A 6,000-nucleotide genomic window follows, 5' to 3' on the forward strand; every position below is an offset into this window, starting at 1 on the left:
GAACAGTCCACAGCCTGGGGAAAACCCAGGCATAGGCAGGTGACAAGTTTTCCAAGCGCTTATACTCCAAATGAAATTTTAAAAAATAGCCTGACATTGCATGCCATCCAATACCACTTGTGGTGTAGTGCTTTTTGGAAAGAACTCCTAAGTGGGGAACAGAAATATTAAAGCAGTGGAGTTGTACCAAACCTGAGCGGGAGCAGAGGAAATCCTTTGTTTGTTAAAGAAACGACACTCTTACTTTTGCAGAAATGGGCCAGGGGCCAGAGGCCAAAAAGAAAAGAAAAGAAAACAGGTAAGACACAGGGTGACAATCAGCAGAGCCTTCTACAAACCACACATAGGAACCTGCTTGTCACCTGTAGGGAGAAGCCACAGCAACAATTGGAACTGTTTTGTCACCATTGGCCTATTTACTGCCCAGAGGGCCCAGCCAGAGACAACTGTCATGTTGACTGAGTAAAGAGACGTCCCAGTAAAGGGCCTATAAAGGGGGAAAAAAATCTAAAAGGACTTTGGGGCAGCAGGGTGAGGAGGGGGTGAGGGGTGTCGGCCTTAGAAAGACAGTGAGACACTTATATTCGGAGGTGGGTCAGCTATAGTTCTAGGCTCTGTTTCCCGGGGAGGGGAGACCACAGGCTTAGCTGCTCTGCAGAGCGGCGCTCCGCTGCCTTGCTTGGCTCTGCACACGGGCCATGGTTTGTGGGTGAGCAGAAGGGGAACACTGTTTTGCGTGTCCTGCCTCTGCCCTGCAATGCCCAGCGCTCCGAAAGAGACACATGCTCCCTCTCAAGACGAATGGGTATGAAACTGTGAAGGTAAATATGACTTGCCATCCCCCTCTCTATTTCAAATACTCAATTGAGAAACAATCTTATAAAGAGGGCTTTATTGTATAATAACGCTGGAAAAAGATAAAAGGCAGAGAGCTCCTGGGCTCAAGTAGGCAAAGACAGTATTTTGATAGGCCTGGAAGCAATGCTGTCAGTGAGTTCCTAGAGGGTAAACAGCTCTGCCCTGAGTATGATGAATTAAATGGAGCAAGGCGGCAATGGCCCTGAAGTGGCGGATGAACAAAGGGGTGAGTGACCCTGGGATCTTTGGGCACTCTGGGAGGCTGCTAAGCCTGTCTAAGACGGGCTAAAAGGCAGAGTGATGTTGGGAATTTTGGTTTTGAAATTACGGGGCGTACAGTGAGAACTAGTGCTGAGGAATCTCCTGGCAGTAAGCAAAGGTGGCGGGGAAGTTTGGTGGGAAGGATGGACAAAGAAGCAGGTGTGGGAGATGTGAGGAAGCTGCCTGGTTGTCCTTGCCCTCCACCATCCTCCACAGTGTAGAGTCTACACTGTAGACCAGGGGTCCCCAAACTTTTTACACAGGGGGCCAATTCACTGTCCCTCACACTATTGGAGGGCTGGACTGTAAAAAAAACTATGAACAAATCCCTATGCACACTGCACATATCTTATTTTAAAATAAAAAAACAAAACGGGAACAAATACAATATTTAAAATAAAGAAGTAAATTTAAGTCAACAAACTGATCAGTATTTCAATGGGAACTGTTCCTCTCACTGACCACCAATGGAAGGGATGCCCCTTCGGGAAATGCTGCGGGGGCTGGATAAATGGCCTCAGGGGGCCGCATGCAGCCCGCTGGCCATAGTTTGGGGATCCCTGCTGTAGACTGTCCCCACCTTTCAGCGCGCTGGGTAGTGGGTTCTCAAGAGGAAGCAGTGGAGAGACTAGGGACAGGGAAAGTGGAGATCTGGAAGAGGACAGATAAGAGTAATGGAGGGCATTTTGAACCCTTTCCCAATGCAGCTCTGGAGTGACATTCAAGGAACTGAGATGTCAGTCTTCTGCTCTCGACTCCTCTCCAGGCTTTGATATTGCTGTTCTGTGTTGCAGCCTCCAGTCGGATGACAGCTTTGGGAGTGAGTGATTGACAGCTCTAGGTCATACCCAGCTATTGTCCACAGCCAAGAGCAGTGAGCTCTGGCAGTGGCTGCCCTCCGTGCATTTCCAGATCTTTCTACAGGGGCCCTTTCCCCATCTTTTTTTCTTTTCCCTTCTCTCCCTCCCTCATTGGTGTTGATTTTGTGATTATGTTACTTTAAATCCCACCACCCAGGGTGGCAGTCATTTATTTTCAAAACTGTTACATAAGAGAGGAGAAATGGTAGGTCGTGCTGGCTTCTGGCATATGGAGCAGCAACTTGGGGTCAAAGAGCTGCCCCGAGCTAACCCCCTGGGCTCTGTCCTTCTCTGCCTGCCCCTTCGTCTCAAAAAAGTAAAGGCCTTGCTTAATGTAGAGTTATGAGAAACATGAGGCCAAATGTTAGACTCTGGCATATGCTATGCTGTACTCAGAAACGACATAAATTTTTTTCACTTACCATCATGACAGCTACAGAGAGGAATACAGAGCACTGAATAGCATAGCACCAGGGATATGAGGACAGTTAAGCAAATATTAGTTCATACGTGGGGACCCTCTCCTTTGCGTACACTTTGAACTAAAGCAACAGCCCCTTAGCGGAGTGTTTAAAGCGAAAGTGTTCTGACAAACACTAAAGAAAGAACATCTGAAACAGCCGTCAGCCTCTGTGCTCTACCAGGCCTCCCAAAGGGTCCATAGGAGGAAATTAATGGGCTCTGAAGGTGTCTGCTTCTTGCAAATGAAGTAGAATCTAATTAGTTATTCAGTGACATTGGAATTCTAAAGGTGATAAAAGAGAAAGAAATAGCCTGGAATCAGAGTGCCCTGTTTGATTACTGCCAAGGAGTTAATACATTAACAAGGAAATATTGGGTCTAAAATGGCCTAAATTCATTATTTTTCCTGCTGCTAAAATTTTGTTTGGATAACTGAAAAAGATGAAGTAGAAAAAGGAGACATTCATGTCTCACAGGGAAGGAAAGGCCTGGTTGTGTCTGATATTGGAGAACAAATTTTTGGGGGACTATTCATTCTAGTGAAAATATTACCTTTGTGTCTCTGCCAATGGGAGGGTTCTAATTTTTGATTCAGGATTGTTTGTCCTGTTGTGGTTGTTTCATTCTCCTTTAAAATTCTTTCCTTTTCTTCATTACTTGTTTTGCTTTCAAACTCCAGCTGATGTACATGGCTGAATAGTTTTCTGGAAGATGAATGAAGCTAAAATCTCAGCTATGGGACCAGGACAGTTGTTCCAAGCTCACACACTGCCTCTGACTTGGAAATCAATTTGTGCATTTCTTACTTGTAATTAGGCAGTGAGTAAGGCCTCTTCCTTGGAATGGAGCCTTTTGTTGTACAGCAAGCGGAGTTATGAAAATGACACCCAGCAGTACAGAAAGGACATTTTGCTCCTGAGTTAATCAGTGGGCCTGTCTCAGGGTCTGACGGTCAGAGGCTGGACAACTTAGGCCCAAATTGTCCAAATCCATGAAACTCAAGGAATCTCCGGAAAGTACCAGGATCATGCTGGACCCCTCGGGATTCCAGGGACACACAGCTGCTTTGGGGGCTTTGTTTTTACTTTTGCCTTTTCCCCCCAAAGGAACATCTACTCCAGGTGTTTTGAAATGCATGGGAGAAAACGCAGCGGTCCAGAGGATGGCAGTCATTCAAACAGTCCCATAGGACACTAGTGAAAATGTACTTTTATGCAACTCTGAAAGGGTTCATCCTGCTCAAGTAAATTCCTGCACGTTTGGAATTCTTCCCTCAGCAGTGGTTCCTCATAAATTTCTGGAAGCTTCTCTGATCCAAAGTTACATCCTCCAGAGATCCCCCAAATTCCCAGAGCCTCAGCTCACCTGAGTGTGAGGACATTGAGTATTTATGTGGTTCACACCCATCTGCGTCTGGCTTTTGGCTCATATTCAGGGGTCCTCAGCATCTTCTAGTCTCTCCACCTGCTCTGGAATCTTAATTTCAAAGCAGCAGAAAGCTAAAGGTGATTTATATTTGAGAGGAAAAGAGTATGTCACCAAAGTACCTTTTCCTGAAAATAATAAACTATTCCTTTTCTTTGCTCTCTCTGAAGGTAGCATAGCTCAATGGAATGTTAGTTTCACCCTCCTATTAGCAAAGAATTAGACTTGCTCCTGCAGTCAAACCGGTCTTGTGTTTGTGGATCTATATGGCTTACATTTCCATTGATAGTAATCCGTAAGTTCAGTCAATTGAGAGTCATGATAATAGTTCTGACGTCTGAAGTAAGTTCTGATATCTGAAGTAAGAAACTCTTGTTTTTTTAATTCACGCTGAGTGTCAAGACTATTACTGGTACATTTAACATGTAGTTTTGAATTTCTGTAGTAAATAGCTGTGATATTGTGACTTATAAAGCGTACTGTGATCTAGGTTCATTTATATTGTTTGAGATCCTGATTTCAATTCCTTTGGGTATATGCTGATAAGTGGGATTGCTGGATTATACACTAGTTTTATTTTTAGTGTTTGGAGTTTTCCATAGTGCCGTACTATTTTATAGTCCCATCGACAGTATACAAGGGCTCCCTATTCTCCATGCACTCACCAACACTTATATTTTATTTATTTTTTTTATAATTGCCATACTAACAACTATGAGGTGATATCTCATTGTGGTTTTGATATGTAATTTCCTTATAACTAGTGACACTGGGTGCCTTTTCATATATCTGTTGGCCATTTGTATATCTTCTTTAGAGAAACTTTAATTCAGTTCCTTTGAGCTTTTAATCAGTTTATTTAATTATTTGCTAATGAGTTCTAGGAGTTCCTTATATATTTTGGATATGAACCCTTCATCAGATGTATTTTTTGTAAATATTTTCTCTAAAGTACCCTACAGATTCAATGCAATCTCTATCAAATCCCAATAGCCTTTTATGTTTTTAAAGAAATAGAAAGAATAATTCCAAAATTCATAAGAAAGCACATTAGATCCCAGATAGCCAAAGCAATTTTGAGCAAGAAAAACAAAGCTGAAAGCATCATACTTCCTGATTTCAAAATATTTTACAAAACTACAGTAATCAAAACAGTACAATAATGGTATAAAAATAGATGCATAGACCAATAGAATAGAATACAGAGCCCCAAAATAAATCCACACATATATGGTCAGCTGATCTTTGACAAGGTGACAAGAATGTACAATAGGCAAATGATAGTTTCTTCAATAAATGGTATTGGGAAAACTGGACAGCCACATGCAAAATAATTAAATTGGACTCTAATCTTATACCACACACAAAAATCAGCTAAAAGTGGATTAAAAGACTTAAATGTAAGACCTGAAACTGTAAAACACCTAGAATAAAAAATATTGGAAAAGCTCCTTGACATATTGGTGTTGACAATGATTTCTTGGATATGCCACCCAAACATAATAGGCAACAAAAAGCTAAAACAGACAGATGGGACCACATCAAACTAAAAAGCTTCTGCACAGCAGAGGAAACCCTCCACAAAGATTTGCATTGGCCACCTATGTCAATGTACCTAAATTATACTTTCAGTATTTTTTTTTTTTTTTTGTATTTTTCTGAAGCTGGAAACCGGGAGGCAGTCAGACAGACTCCTGCATGCACCCGACCGGGATCCACCCGGCACGCCCACCAGGGGGCGATGCTCTGCCCCTCCGGGGCATCGCTCTGTCCCGACCAGAGCCACTCTAGCACCTGGGGCAGAGGCCAAGAAGCCATCCCCAGTTCCCGGGCCATCTTTTGCTCCAATGGAGCCTTGGCTGCGGGAGGGGAAGAGAGAGACAGAGAGGAAGGAGAGGGGGAGGGGTGGAGAAGCAGATGGGCGCCTCTCCTGTGTGCCCTGGCCAGGAATCGAACCCAGGACTTCTGCACGCCAGGCCGACGCTCTACTACTGAGCTAACCGGCCAGGGCCTATACTTTCAGTCTTTTGAAAACTACCATCATGTGTTCCACTTCCCCAAACAAATCTGAATGCACTTATGCAGAAGGCGAAAAGCTTACCGCACTAGGACACAAAGACTCTTTACTGTCTGA

The sequence above is a fragment of the Saccopteryx bilineata genome, chromosome 1 (assembly GCF_036850765.1).
Source record: "Saccopteryx bilineata isolate mSacBil1 chromosome 1, mSacBil1_pri_phased_curated, whole genome shotgun sequence".
NCBI classification, from domain to species: domain Eukaryota; kingdom Metazoa; phylum Chordata; class Mammalia; order Chiroptera; family Emballonuridae; genus Saccopteryx; species Saccopteryx bilineata.